General features: G+C 38.3%; 1 protein-coding gene and 1 long non-coding RNA gene across 6 annotated transcripts in view; one reads left to right on the top strand and one right to left on the bottom strand.

Annotated features, from left to right (window-relative positions):
* The window catches only part of tafa5l (TAFA chemokine like family member 5, like), a 201,153-nt gene that overhangs the window by 93,905 nt on the left and 90,963 nt on the right, over positions 1 to 16,285 (bottom strand). The window lies entirely within an intron of this gene.
* LOC145552132 (uncharacterized) lies at positions 8,885 to 11,416 on the top strand. Of its 2 annotated transcripts, XR_014088072.1 has the most exons (3): positions 8,885 to 10,363; positions 10,402 to 10,507; positions 10,843 to 11,416. It is a non-coding gene; the product is annotated as an uncharacterized LOC145552132 (long non-coding RNA). The 2 variants fall into 2 exon arrangements; XR_014088071.1 differs by having other exon boundaries at positions 10,402 to 11,416.

Raw genomic sequence — 16,285 nt, forward strand, 5'->3', positions numbered from 1 at the left:
ACCTAACAAACAAGACATGAGGGGAGCTTAAATAGTGGCTGATCAGACCACAGCTGACACACAAGGCGTAATTTAAACATGCAAAAACTTGAACAAATACTAATCAATGCAACACCAAATCTTTCAATTAAACAAACATTAGACTGAAACTACCAAATAGAAGAGACATTAAAGAACTGGTCAAATTAAATTAAAGAAAACCGAATTTCCCTGTCCCCGGGCAAACAAATGGAACGGCCCGCTGAGGAGGTTTGCCAGCCATATATGGATGTCAATTAGCTGGAGCTCTTCTGTGACCCTCCAGCAGCAGCTCCAAAGGAAACTGGTAACTCAAAACAAATAAATCAATTTGTTGCTTTTAACAAAAATATAAATAACTGACAAATAAAGTTAACTAAATGTGTGCACTTCAAATAGTTAACTAAAAAGTCAAGCTAATGAAAATAATTTTCAAAAATAAAAATCTAAACTATTCACTAATTAATGTCTAAATTAATATTAAGGATGAACAAAACAAACAGTTACCATTCAGGTCTGTGTGACAGTAGGGTCAGCTGTCACAGGCTGATACCATTGTTTATTGTTCTGCATTGTTTTTATATTTATCTTCTCTAATAAATCTGTGTTCAAAATCTCATCATGACTCATATTTTTCAGCATGAATACATTTCTTCTCAATAAACCACCACGACTGTCAAACATAAGCCAAGCCAAGCCAAGTTTATTTATATAGCACTTTAAAACAGTTCCACTGACCAAAGTGCTGTACAGCCACAGAATTAAAACAAGTGAAATAAAAATTAAAAGCACACCAACACCAAAAATACAATCACTTAAAATGAAGACACAATGCAATACAAGAACATACCGAAATATGCAGTCATAATAAATATCACAATAAGTAATCTAAAAAAAGCAATAAAAGTAACTAAAAGTAGCAGCAGCTCAAACTGAATCAAAGAACAGCCGAAAAAGGTGAGTCTTAAGAGCAGATTTAAAAGTTGCCAGAGAAGTGGCCTGTTTTACCGACATTGGCAAAGAGTTCCAAAGTTTAGGAGCTGCCACAGCAAACGCCCTGTCCCCTCTGAGCTTCCTCAAAGTCCTCGGCACCTCCAGGTACAGTTGACTCGCTGATCTGAGAGCTCGGGAAGGGCAGCGTACATGTAGCAGCTCAGAAAGATAGGAGGGGGCAAGGCCATTTAAAGATTTAAAAACAAATAAAAGAATTTTAAAATGGACTCTAAAATGGACAGGTAACCAGTGCAGAGAGGATAAAATAGGGGTAACATGTTCTCTCATCCGCGATCCAGTTAAAAGCCGTGCAGCAGCATTCTGGACCAGCTGAAGACGAGACAGAGAGGACTGGCTTACACCAACGTATAAGGAATTGCAATAATCCAACCGAGTTGTGATAAAGGCATGGATTACTACTTGAAAGTGCTCAGCTGATAAAATGTTCTTAATCTTTGCAAGCCGCCTCAAATGAAAGAAGCTCGATTTCACTACGGCACTGATTTGCCTGTCCAATTTAAAATTTTCATCCATTACGAATCCCAGGTTTGTGACAGAAGGCTTTACATATTGTGATAGCGGACCCACGTCCACTGGAGGAGACCTACCAGTGGTACCAGGGCCAAAAACAATCACTTCCGTCTTTCTTTCATTAAAATTCAAGAAGTTCAGAGCCATCCAAGTTTTAATTTCATCAATGCACTTCATTAAAATCCGCACAGAAATGACTCCCTTGCGATTTAGGGGCACATAGATCTGTGTGTCATCCGCATAGCAATGAAAAGCAATATTGTGTTTCCTAAGTATTGACCCAAGAGGAAGCAAATATAAAGAAAACAAGAGGTCCAAGTATTGAGCCCTGCAGCACCCCACACAATAAAGGAGCAGGGGATGATCTAAAATCATCTAGGTTAACACAGAAAGACCTATCGGCCAGGTAAGACCGAAGCCACGCTAGGACAGTGCCTTTGAGACCTACATAATGCTCTAAACGAGAAATTAAAACATCATGATCCACCGTGTCAAAGGCCGCAGTCAAATCTAAGAGAACTAAAATCACAGGGTCCCCAGCATCTGTAGCCAGAAGAATATCATTAAAAACCCTCAACAATGCAGATTCAGTACTGTGAAAAGTTTTAAAACCAGACTGAAAGGCCTCAAGAATATTGTTTTCATCGAGGTAGGCTTTTAATTGGTTATAAACAACTTTCTCTAAGATTTTAGAGATGAAAGGAAGCTTAGAAATAGGCCTGAAGTTGGATAACAAAGAAGGGTCTAGGCCAGGTTTTTTGATCAGTGGTTGAACTAATGCCTGTTTAAATAGTCTTGGAACCACACCAGTAGACAGGCTACTATTTATAAGAGCCAGAACAAAAGAGCCTAAGACAGGAAGAACCTCTTTAAAAAGCCGCGGTGGGAAAATGTCAGTTTCAGAACCTGAGGACTTAAGATGACCAATAATCTCATATAATGAAGACAGAGTAACAGGCTCAAACTGGTACAAAGCAGTAGAGCAATTGACAGAGACTGAAGGGTCAGAGGCTGAGCACGTTATTTGTGCCCTAACACTGTCCACTTTGTTCACGAAAAAAGTGCGAAATTTCTCACATATCTCCAGTGATGGCTCAAAGCCCGTGTACTGAGGGGCATTCAAAACACTATCAACAATACTAAATAATAAGCGAGGCTTATGACGATTAAGCAAAATTATATTTGACAAGTGCTCCCATTTGGCATCTTTCACTATTAACTGGTAGCGATGCCAGGAATCCTTCAGTAGCTGGAACGACACCTGCAACTTGTCTTTTTTCCACTTTCGTTCAACTTTTCGGCATTCACGGCGAGCAGCACGAGTTGTGTCATTCAGCCATGGTTCTAATTTAGTCTTCAATTTCCTGGGTTTCAATGGAGCCACTTCATCTAGAGCAGACTGACATGCAGAGTAGAACTAGGAGGTGAGAGCCTCAGTATCAGAAGATGTGGACATAGAAATGTTTTGATCAAAAATCGCAGAGAAACGAGTAGCCGTGAGCTGGTTTATAACGCGATGGCACCGTGCAGAAACACAGGGTTTAACAGAATTACCAGGCATAGCAATATTGAACAGCACCGGCTTATGGTCTGAAAACACAGCATCACCAATCAGCAAGTGAGAAATAGACAACCCAAATGACAAAACAAGGTCAAGTACATGACCACCTTCATGTGTGGGCTCAGACACCCACTGAGTGAAGTTAAAAGAATCAATCAAATTCAAAAAGTCTTTTACCATCGGTTTGTCCGGGCAGCAAACGTGAATGTTAAAATCTCCAATAATGAGGACTTGATCATATTGGGGCAAAACGTCTGCCAACAGTTCAGAAAAGTCATTCAAAAAGTCCTTATTGTATCCAGGAGGTCTGTAGATAACAGCGCACAGCAAGGGGTGGGAGCGACCCAGCTCAAACATACTCAGTTCAAAGCTGGAGGAGGAGAAGGCCGCGGACAGCGGCTTACATTTGTATACGTTCCGAAAGAAAGTCGCTATTCCTCCTCCACGACCTGATGTCTGGGGACAGTTCAAATAAACACAGTCAGGAGGTAAGAGTTCAGAGAAAGCACTGAGCTCACCAACACTCAGCCAAGTCTCTGTCACAGACAGGAAATCCAGTTGGTTTAAAGTGAAGAAATCCTTAAGAATAAAAGTTTTATTTGAGAGGGATCTGGCGATCCTGACAGGAGCCGGTAGGGTCGGGTCTTTAGCGCCGCAAACACCCCGACGGAGAGCCTGGAGGTTCGTAGTATTAACTCCCTGCTGCCTGGAGCGGCTCGGAATACGGTAGCGAGGCCGCGGCTGCAGAAACAGTCCCTCTGAGCCAGCCACCGGCACCAACCAGGTGTAAGCAAAATCCCAAGGGCACCAAAAAAGGCTTCTTTCAGTTGTAGCAATCCGCGCTAAGCAGACCTTCAACCTCACCAGCCTACCGCTGCGTTTCCCTCGGGCACGGTGGCGTTTTCTCCGGAAAGGTGGAGCCGGAGCACAGAAAAGGTAGTCCGGAACTCCCGATAGAACCGGAGGCAAAGTTTTTGGATTTCCATAAGAAAATTTCGCCTCTGCTAGGGATCGGAGATCCAAAAGAGTTCGGCGGTCATAAATCAGTAGAGCGCTGGTGTAAAAACTTTGAAAAACAAGCGCTGATACAAACATTAACAACCACAAATAAGGTGGACAGACGGCACGCCGTACACACTGGCGCCATCTTGGTTAAAACAACTGTTGCTTACAAATATACACAGTTCAAAAGCTAAACAAATCAGTAAGCACAAACATGTCTTGACTTCAGACTGCAAGGAAATCCTGCATATAATACTTTGTTTACATCAGCTGGTTTCAAGTAAGTGTAACACAGAAGAGAAGGGTATTATATATTTTAATTAATAAGCCAATAGGTTTGGCTGTAGGAGCACAGTGGAGTGTTTAAATGACATACAAAGACAGTTGGATAAATTTAAAGAACAACTGGCTTCAGTGACAAACCATAAAATTGACAAACAGTTGTACAAAACACACAATTATGAAAATAAAATTACACAAAATAAAATACAAGAAATAATAATAATAATAATACTTGGCCAAGTGCTAGTTCTCAGTTTTAAATCTTTTGGGTGCACCCTGGTAATCTGAATTTTAAATCGTAATAGACAACAGATGAATCAATTTCAGTTCCAATTAGGTTCAACTCAGCATCATTCACATGAGGAGACTTTCCTACACAGCAGTTTGTTACAATGTCCCACATAAAAACTGGTCCAAAACGTAATGTCCAAAATTTCAGGATGAAACAATAAAAATGAAAAATGCCACTCAGTGGTCTCACGCATAACCAACTGTGTGTGAAGATGTGAGTGATACAGGCATCCTGGGATGAGGATGCCTGTATCCTATCCAGCCTGTATCCTTATCTGCGGTACACCTGGGGTAGGCCACACCGCAGGACCTTTTATCTCTTAAAATGAGTCCACAAACTATCACTATTGCTTCTACATCGTCATCCGTGTTTGGTTATTCTAAATTCCCACTATGTTGGGGGTTTTACTGAGTTATTCTCTGGAATCGGGATGTTCATGACTGGAATCGGTTCGTGTTGCTCCTGCCTTGGACACACGAACCGATCAAACCTGTTGTACTTTTATCAGCTCAGTGGTCACAGAGGTTTGGAGAATCGGCTGACAATTCTTAAATCTTGCCGTCTAAACCTGACTTACGACTCACAAGCTCTACTCATCTCCTCTTGCCCAAACGTTCTGACTCTGGTCGCTATGGAAACGTTTATATATATCCCTTCAAAATAACAGAAGCGCCACAAAAACGAACATTTTACTTTCGTAAAAATTTTAAGTCACAATAATGACTAACGGGAGCCCTGAGCTTATTTCTCTGCAACAAGACGGTTCCATCTGGGAGTGATGGGAGACAATAACACCCGAGCTGTGTTGCTTGAGCACAGCGTGTTTGGTCTCTATGTGGCAAAGCAGCTTGAAGCTTCATTGCCTCAGTAGCAGCCGGTCGCCGCATGTTAAGCAGAGCAGGCTTGTAATGTGGGACTCACCTACCGGTCTGGGATAAATCCATTCTCCTGTCTCTTCTGTGGGCCTTTTCCCCTTTGCAAAGAAACTTTGCAAAGACATCTGATCTGTTTCTTACTCATTTTGCTGCTTGTGGGCTCAATATTGGCACGCAAGTAACCGAGACTTCCAATGATTCACTTCCTGCTAATGAGCCCCCTGGTGGTTGAAGAAAAATCCACCAGGGGGCTCATTAGCCCCCTGGTGGCTAATGAGCCCCCTGGTGGTGGCAGTAAATGAAAAAAAATCTGAATGCTCTCTGGTATTGTTCAGGGGCTGGACCAAATGTGGAGGTGGGCCGGATCCGGCCTGCGGGCCATAGTTTGGGGACCCCTGCTATAAAACGTACCTTCAAATTTTTTTAACCCCCCGGGAAACTTACATATAACAGGCCGCTGGTATCTCTGCCGCTCTCGGTTTTCCATAAGGACCCAGCAGAGGGCAGCAGAGGGCTGCGTCCTAATAACTGCTGGATATATTAAAGACACATTTTTCCGTCTCCAAATCCGGTTTTGTTCATGCCGAGTTTACATGCAACGGCTTTATTTCCCTCCTGTACTGCCAGATCGATACTCCTCAACTTAGAAGCTGCATCATATGAGTTTGAAAACATTTCTCTGTCGTGCCTGCTGCTAGCATGTGCTTGTTCTAAATTAAAATTAGTGTGTTCTTCTTTGATTTCCAATTTTGACTTCCAATCATTCACTTCTTGCTAAAGAGCTAAAGAGGTGGTTGAAAAAAAATCCACAGAAAAGCCGCATGTTCAAAGTGTAGGAAAAAAGTAGCAGCTTATAGTCCGGAAAATACGGTAGGTGAAATTGGATAATTTCCACGGCACACCTGACAATCACTCACTGCACACTAGTGTGCCATGGCACAGTGGTTGAAAAACACTGCTCTAACATCCCCAGACACCTACAAGTTTGCTCCAGACATTTCCATTCTGGTGTCTAAATTTGCTTTGTTGGTGTTGTGTCATTTTTTGCTATGATTTTGTCCGGGTGTACTCATGTTCAGTTTATGTTGAATTCATTTAAGTGGGTCAACCTTGTTTAGGTCGAGCTTTTATTGTTTATGTAGTGTAGTTTGAGTTTTGTCAGTTTACATCGAGGTTATTCCATTATTGTGAAGTAAACTATTTAAGTTTTCTAGTGTTATCAAATTTACAGTATTAAATTTACAGTAGGTCCTCTTCAAGGCAAACCGACGTGTGAAGTGGATTAGCTAAATCCAGACTGGGTTCCAGCACTGAATATGGGTCACTGTGAGGTAAACGCCACAACATCGGACAGACATGCGCAACAATTAAAGAGGCGATACAGCAAGACCATCCAACAAGTTACAGAGACTGTTTTTATTATTTACTCCAGATGAGGTAAATAATGAAAACACAGTAGCGGAGGCAATAGAAGAGGAGCAAGTTGGAGAGACTGATTAAGAAACCCCAGAAGAGGAGTTCAGCAAGGCTGCAGACTCTGAAGAGGAACAGGAACCATTTGTGTTGAAATGTGTACAGTTGGAAGTGGCTGTTTTCTCTCATTTAATAATTGAATGTATTCAACATTCATGAAACGTTTGATTCAAGCACTTCAAGTTGCATGTAAACAGGTGAAGAAATTAATCACATTTTAAGTCAAAATTTGATGTATAAATATTTCAGGTAATAAACATACACGTAATGAAAGATTATATTTTTAAATAAATATTTTATGTGACTAAAGTAAACTATTATATAAATAGACATCTGCTTGTTACATTTACTGGGTATTAATAGATGTGAACATTTAATGTAACAAACAGACTGTCAGGACACTGGGTTTTTGGGTTTGTTTTGCTTTATTTTGTTCATTAAAATAACATTCACATAAAGTACGACTACTGCCTGCTGTGTTTGGGTCAACCGGCACATCACATCATGAACAAACCAAATGAAAGAGCCCATCTTTAAACATATAATGTGTAATTAAACAATAAAGGTTACAAGTAAATTTTATTAAATAGATCACACTTTAAGTAAATATTTGTTGTATTTAACATATTTCAAGTAAGTGAACAAGTAATGGAATAGATCCTGTCCTAGAATTTTATATAATTGAACATTACAGGTAACAAATGTGATGATCGTCTGAGGTAATACATTTTATTAAATTTTTTTAAATATATTTTTTAAATATAATTTTGGTTAAAAATAAAAAAGGGGTCAAGATGGAATAAAAATATGCCTAATCTATATAGTTTAGTAGAATAATTTCACACAAATTTTGAGTTAATAGGTCACATGACCTAGAAGCTATTGAAGAAAAATACAAAATTTTGACTACAGAAGTAACAAAAAAAAAATAGAAAGTGTTAAAATGTAATAAAGATGAATGTGTCTCACATATACAGTCTAGTACAGTGTTTTCCAACCACTGTTCCGCGGCACACTAGTGTGCCGTGAGTGATCGTCAGGTGTGCCGTGGAAATTATTTAATTTCACTACGGTACCGTATTTTCCGGACTATAAGCTGCTACTTTTTTCCTAAGCTTTGAACCATGCCGGATAGTAGCCCGGTGCGGCTTCTCTCTGGATTTTTCTTCAACCACCAGGGGGCTCTCTAGCAGGAAGAGAATCATTGGAAGTCAAAATTGGAAATCAAAGAAGAACGGTTAATTTTCATTTAGAACAACCAGCTAGCAGCAGGTACGACAGAGAAATGTTTTCAAACTCGTATGATGCAGCTTTTAAGTTGAGGGCTGTCGATCTGGCACTACAGTAGGGAAATAGAGCCGCTGCACTTAAGCTCGGTGTGAACGAAACCATGGTTCTGCTTTGGAGACGGAGTGCTGCGTCCTTAATATATCCAGAAAGATTTATTAGGACGCAACCCTCTGCTGGGTCCTTTTGGAAAACCGAGCGCAGCTTCCAGTTTTTTTTTAATTGAAGGTGCTAGTATGGTGCGGTCTACAGTCCGAAAAATATGGTAATTGGTTTTAAAAGATTTTTTGAAAATTATCTGCAAATAATGCCATCTTCGAGTGTCTACTCTTGTAGTGACTAGTGGCGTAATCATGTAATTTTCTTACCACTAGATGGCAGTAGGTACAGAGCATTTTACATTAAAACAAGAGAATTAGTGATGCATGAATGTTACAGGTAGCGGTGAGATCACTGAATCTAGAAAGACTGTGACAACAGAACATGGGTCCATTTCCCACAACATATCTGTGTGAAGTGAGCTTCTCAAGCCTGGCTACGATAAAAACTAAAAACAGAGAGAGACTGAGAGCTGCTGAGGAAGAGCTTTGTCTTTCTTCACTTTCTGCCAGGAAATCAGCTGTTTCTATGGAAGTAAATATGTGCCATTAGAATTTGAATAAAAAATGCATCTGAAACTTGAATGTTGTATATTTGCGCTTACTTTTTCAATTTTAAAATTAATTCAGAATACAATTTTGACCTAAAAAAGAAAATTCAGTGTCATTATTTGTACACGTTTGCAATTTTCATTTGTTAAAAAAATTCACATTCCTATTTCAAAGTGATAAAATTTTCAATATATATATTTTTCAGTGTTAAAAAAATTCAGCATATAAAAAAATCAACTTTTAAAAATACAAATGCAATATTTTCAGTGTCCTAAAAATTCAGCTTGCTCAAATTCGCTGTCTCAAATTCAACATCTAAAAATTCGCTGTACAAAAATGGCGAGGTTACTTCAGGTCACAGACATTAGCAATCGTTGTCAGATTTCAACACTGAGCCAATCACATGACCCAAGCGTCATATTGAAGAAATACCAGCATCACCGAGGTCAGCGACTATGGAGGCGAACGCAAACCCAACGGTGAGTCTATGCTTTCATATTTCTGTAGTACATTTTATTTTGCGCATGAACTTTGATACATGATATTAAAGCTTGATTTAAATCACGGGTTTGGGCCGTTGTTAATCTTACGCCATGTAATGCTGGCATATTTTACGCCATGTAATGCTGGCATATTAGTTCTCGCTACCTGCTAGACCTCCACCCCCTTCTCTTGGCTGTCCTACACCCAATTTTCCCGTTTTATTTAAAAAAGGAATATCACTTGCGCCAACCCTAGAATCTTTAAAGATAACTGATGGGTGGCGACTTTCCGGGTTGTTTGTATGTTGTCTTAGGTGAGACTGAGACAGGCAGTCTTAGTAAAAGTCGTAATTTTCCAGGAGATGCTACCGCTAATGTAGCTAATATGGCTGCCTTGTATGCTTCAAGGAGGGGCTGTGAACTCTTCCGACATTAATTATAACCACAACCCCATTCTGTTCATCTACTGTATTGTTCATGTGACTTCATTTATGAATAAATTAATACATTTATGGTCATTATAGCGTCATCCAAACTACTGCTTCTCTTATCTGACAAGTGTTGATATATATTAATTTACATTCTTTTTACTTTGCGTTACAAAACGTCGTTCTGTTACCTAGCAACATTAGAAACAACCTTTGTTTTTTCATTTGATTTTAACTCATTTTGAAGAAAATATATGCTTGCAAGTACAGCTGCTAACTTATTTTAGATTAAATATTATTTAATTCGATTTCTCAATACTGACCTATTGATTTCAAAATAGTTTTTTTATTTTATTGACAATGTTTTTGACATTTTTTTTCTTTTTTCTTTTCAAGGAACTTTTGCTGGATCATATTTTTGATAGACTCCCTGATCGTTTGGAGCCATTTCTATTTCTCCAATTACAGATGGTCCTGCAGTCAATCCGGGTTGACTGCAGGACCCGGATTGACTGCAGTCAATCCAGGTCCTGCAGGTGAAGAAGCAAAGTGATGACGGTGACGACAACGATGATGTCTTGGAAGCAGAAACTACGCAGGTGACAGGGTTTCTCCATCAGTTTCTCAAAGAAGGTAAAATGTCTGTATAAACATTTGGCCAATGTTTGTTATTTTGAGAATGATAAGATGTGCAATACATACCAGCATAATACAGTACATTTATTTTCTTATAATCATGTCTTAACACTGCACAGATAAAGCTGATAAAGCTTTTCAGGTTGATTAGTGAACATGGCAAAAGGTATTCAAATGATTTTTGAAGGATATCACATTCATATTCATTAGTTTCTTAGATGGAAAAGACATTCGCATAAAGTCATATCTCAAAGTCAGCTTTATGAATGATAACATCTACAGGAAACTAACTCACCATGTATCTAAAAAAAACAAATGAATACTTTTCCTAGCATCTTCAGACAATCTGCACCAGCTCATGAGATTTGGGTTGGCTGGGAGGCTCCATGGCAGGAACTGAAGCCTGAAGTAGTGCAGTCAACTGGACCAAACCACATGGCCACTTCATCCACCTGCAGTGAACGTTTACGCCTTCCAAGCCATTGTTCTACCTACCAGGCTCTGTATGCTGACATGACGGTGTGTCTTAAATCGGTTGGGACTGGCTTTGGTCTTCTTTGAGAACTCAGTGCATTGGTGTTTCATTTGTTCAATAATTGCATTTCAATATGGCAATTAAGTAAAATTACAAAGTCATTTTATTATTAGCTTTTTTCTTTTTTACAAATACTGTTAATCATTCACCGCAGTCTTGACATTAAGTTGTGTTCTTTGAAGTGACGACTAAGTACCTGAAATGTTTGTCAAGCATCCCTGTAAATCTTAAATGTTAGAGTAACTATGTTCAGAGTTTCTGAGTCAGCACTGTTTGTACAGGAAATATGAAACGGAAACTGTTTTTATGCAGTATTTTATTGAATGTTCATCTATGCTTGAAGTATTAGAAAATAAATGACATAAGACAAACTTAACTTTTCCATTCTTATAATGCAAGAAAATGAAGGTCCTACACAACTGTACCTACTAGGTTCCTTTTGAGATAAAAGAACAATCAACTCACAAATTTAGAACATTTTAGTTCTTTAACAAGTCTACCATAAAAGCACTATGATTCACTTTTCCAAAACACAAATTTTACCTCTGTGGTAATATGATCAGCACTTAGCTTTACATTTCATAAATGCTGTATTTTGAAACTGGACAAGTTTCACAAAGTAAAGAACTGTTCACAAAACAGAACTGCAGCAATATAAATGTCACAACAAAAAGACAGTGATGTGCCTTTTGGGTTTACTGCGACTCCTAAGGCATTTGTTCATCAGTCAGTTCCACATTTGAATTTGGTACTGTGACGTTTGACTCTTCCTGAAGAGGAAGCCCGCACTCCTCCCATTCAATTTCGGGAATCTGTACACCCTGGAAAACAAAGAAGGGATCAAGAGAACTCAAAATGTACTTGATGACTGCAGATTGCTATGTTACAAATTAAATGAATGATAGTATACATGCTACACATTAAATTATCCAATTAAAATGTACCTCTGTCAAGGCACTGTGGGGTTCAGGAATTGAATGGTGTGTAACTTAATCAGAATTTGCTTATAATTACAGCATTAATCACAAATTTGAGCTCAAAAGATATATTTTGGAGATACAAAGTAGTGGGGATTAAAATGATTTTAATAAGTTAACAGCTGTACTTGCAAGCATATATTTTTCTCAAAATGAGTTAAAATCAAATGAAAAAACAAAGGTTGTTTCTAATGTTGCTAGGTAACAGAACGACGTTTTGTACCGCAAAGTAAAAAGAATGTAAATTAATATATATCAACACTTGTCAGATAAGAGAAGCAGTAGTTTGGATGACGCTAATATGACCATAAATGTATTAATTTATTCATAAATGAAGTCACATGAACAATACAGTAGATGAACAGAATGGGGTTGTGGTTATAATTAATGTCGGAAGAGTTCACAGCCCCTCCTTGAAGCATACAAGGCAGCCATGTTAGCTTCTACATTAGCAGTAGCATCACCTGGAAAATTACGACTTTTACTAAGACTGCCTGTCTCAGTCTCACCTAAGACAACATACAATCAACCCGGAAAGTCGCCAGCCATCAGTTATCTTTAAAGATTCTAGGCTTGGCGCAAGTGATATTCCTTTTTTAAATAAAACAGGGGAAAATTGGGTGTGGGACAGCCAAGAGAAGGGGGTGGAGGTCTAGCAGGTAGCGAGAACTAATATGCCAGCATTACATGGCGTAAGATTAACAACGGCCCAAACCTGTGATTTAAATCAAGCTTTAATATCATGTATCAAAGTTCATGCGTAAAATAAAATGTACTACAGAAATATGAAAGCATAGACTTACCGTTGGGTTTGCGTTCGCCTCCATGGTCGCTGACCTCGGTGATGCTGGTATTTCTTCAATATGACGCTTGGGTCATGTGATTGGCTCAGTGTTGAAATCTGACAACGATTGCTAATGTCTGTGACCTGAAGTAACCTCGCCATTTTTGTACAGCGAATTTTTAGATGTTGAATTTGAGACAGCGAATTTGAGCAAGCTGAATTTTTAGGACACTAAAAATATTGCATTTGAATTTTTAAAAGTTGAATTTTTTTATATGCTGAATTTTTTTAACACTGAAAAATATATATATTGAAAATTTCATCACTTTGAAATAGGAATGTGAATTTTTTTAACAAATGAAAATTGCAAACGTGTACAAATAATGACACTGAATTTTTTTTAGGTCAAAATTGTATTCTGAATTAATTTTGAAATTGAAAAAGTAAGCGCAAATATACAACATTCAAGTTTCAGATGCATTTTTTATTCAAATTCTGATGGCACATATTTACTTCCATAGTTTTCATCCAAACATGCACAGGTTTTACACCAGGTGGATAAAAGATAGATATTGACATTTTGTACATGCCACTCTTCATATTGTAATAGCAAATGTGAAGTGAAATCTTTCTCAAATATTATTGCTTCTTTCAGAATAAGAATTACTTTCTTTATTCCGGCTAAAAGAATGCTTGTGGATTAGTTTGTAAAACACTTTGAAGTTTTCTACAACTTCTTTAAATTTAACACCACATTGTTGTGGCACTGTTCAGGTGTATTTTTGAAGTTAAGTGCATGTTAAGTGAAATTTGAAATAAGAAATGTAAAATGTGATAAAAATAAATGTTTGTGTTTATTTGACTCCTATTCAAGATACTTTGATAAGAATGACTATATATGTAATATAGGCGGCGACAGAGTATCTTTGTTTACATTTTTTGGTTGATGGTGTGCCTCGTGATTTTTTCAATTAAAACAATGTACCTTGGCTCAAAAAAGGTTGAAAAACACTGGTCTAGTAGAACAATTTCACACAGATCTTGAGTTAATGGCACACGATTTGGAATCTATTGAAGAAAACATTTAATATTGAAATGATTTAAAATATTGAATATGATGTAAAACTTTAATAGAAGATAGTTTGCCTTGTAATAGCATGAATTACCATCTTTTTGTATCAGTTCGTCACAAGAACAGAAGCATTTATTTACAGGAGTGTTTGGTTCGGAAATTAACGGACCAGAGACCAGCTGGCCGAAATTAGCGTTCATAAATCGGATCAACCTTGAGCTAAACGCCCCTTACTCCGCGGAGCGCAAATATCCAATATCCAACTTGAAAACAACTTTGCTGCGGTCGGGAACACAAAGAAAACACGGTTTTCTGACTAGTTTGTTTTGGTCAGTGGCCAACAAAGATGGCGCCGAGTGACTGCGCGAGAAGTAAACGTCACACTTAGTGACATAAGTTCCAAAGCTCTATAATAGAATTTTATTAAGCTGTTCTAGCTTTAATCCTTAAATCATGTTTCTATAGACATCATATTTGACATCAATTTATCAAATTGCTCAAATTTGCAATAAAACAATTATCTTTTGCCTCAATGCAGTATTTCACTACATTGTCAATTTACCTTTTTATAAATTGCAAAAGGATTTTTTCAAACACAATATTATACATTACATTTGACCTAAAATCAGTAAAAGTTTACATTTGAATAATTAAATAGTTCCAATAAACACTATTATTCAACAAAAATGTGATAACAGAGCAAAAACTGAAATGAAAGGCACATAATATGCTCAACGATCTCAATGCGACACGTTTGGGACAACGATGTGGTGGCTCTCAGTCCGGACACGTGGGGCACTAGATGACGTAAGAAGGCACATTTCTCATGTTTTAACCTCAATAATATGAACTTTCATCGTGAACAAAGTAAGAACAAAGTAATTTACAGGGAGCAAACTAATGTGACAGATTTTCCAAGTTTTTTCATTCTAGGACACAAAGTAATTTGACCCTCACAGAAACATAATAGGTTTATTGCACAATTATACAATTATGCTTTTGTACATAATTATACTGATTACACAAGACCATCCATCACTCAAGTTCCAAAAGTATCTTGATGAGCATATGGACAGTTTTTTCTGTGTGGGAATGTTTTGGCTGAAAAATGATCTAGAAAATTAATATTCAGCTCAGATTGCATGATGATCAGAACAGAAAAAATGTTGGCTTAATTCCGTCAGGTATGTTTTGTAGATATATTGATGTTTATCTTCTTTCATTTTTTATTTGTAATCTTAAATTTCACTACTGAATCTCATTTGGGTCACTATGTTTTCAAATATGCAAAAAAAAAAAAAAAAAATCTAGATAAGTTAAATATTATATTTAACTTATCTAGTTAAATATAACTATTCCAAGCCTGAGAGGCAAACGTTGGAGAGATATATAAAGGAATCGCAAGAGGCTGGCTTAATTCGCCCCTCATCTTCCCCGTTAGGGGCGGGGTTTTTCTTTGTGGGGAAAAAAGATGGTTCACTAAGACCGTGCATAGACTACCGAGGGTTGAACCAAATAACAGTAAAGAACAAGTATCCTCTGCCACTCTTCTCCTCGGCATTTGAACCAGTTCACGGTGCGACCATTTTTTCTAAGTTGGATCTTAGAAATGCGTATCATCTCCTGCGCATTCGAGAAGGAGATGAATGGAAAACGGCATTCAAGACACCATTAGGACATTTTGAATATCTTGTTATGCCGTTTGGTCTGACAAATGCCCCAGCCTGCTTTCAAGCACTCATAAATGATGTCCTAAGAGACTTTATAAATGTGTTTGTATTCGTGTATTTGGATGACATTTTGATCTACTCTAAGAACCTTGATGAACACAAGAAACATGTCCGCCTCGTCCTTCAGCGCCTTTTGGAAAACAAGCTTTTTGTCAAAAGGCAGAGAAGTGCGAATTCCATCAACCCTCTGTGACCTTCTTAGGGTTTGTCCTGGAGGGCGGACAGGTGAAACCGGCGGAGGAGAAGATTCAGGCGGTGTTAAGTTGGCCCATTCCTCAAACTAGAAAACAACTGCAGAGGTTCCTGGGTTTCGCTAACTTTTACCGTCGCTTCATTAAGAATTACAGTCAAATAGCCCAACCATTAACTGCTCTCACTTCGGTCAAGATCCCATTCACCTGGACGCCAGAAGCCGACGCTGCTTTCAGTCGGCTTAAGAACATGTTTGCCAGTGCTCCCATCCTAATTCAACCTGACCCAGATAAGCAGTTTGTTGTGGAGGTGGACGCTTCTGACACTGGAGTTGGGGCTGTACTTTCACAATTCTCTGATTTTGACAACAAGACTCACCCATGTGCTTTTTTTTCCCGTAGACTGTTTCCAGCCGAAAGGAACTATGATGTGGGGGACAGGGAACTGCTGCCCATTAAGCTGGCTCTCGAAGAATGGCGACACTG

The sequence above is a fragment of the Poecilia reticulata genome, chromosome 7 (assembly GCF_904066995.2).
Source record: "Poecilia reticulata chromosome 7, P_reticulata-male-v2, whole genome shotgun sequence".
NCBI lineage: Eukaryota > Metazoa > Chordata > Actinopteri > Cyprinodontiformes > Poeciliidae > Poecilia > Poecilia reticulata.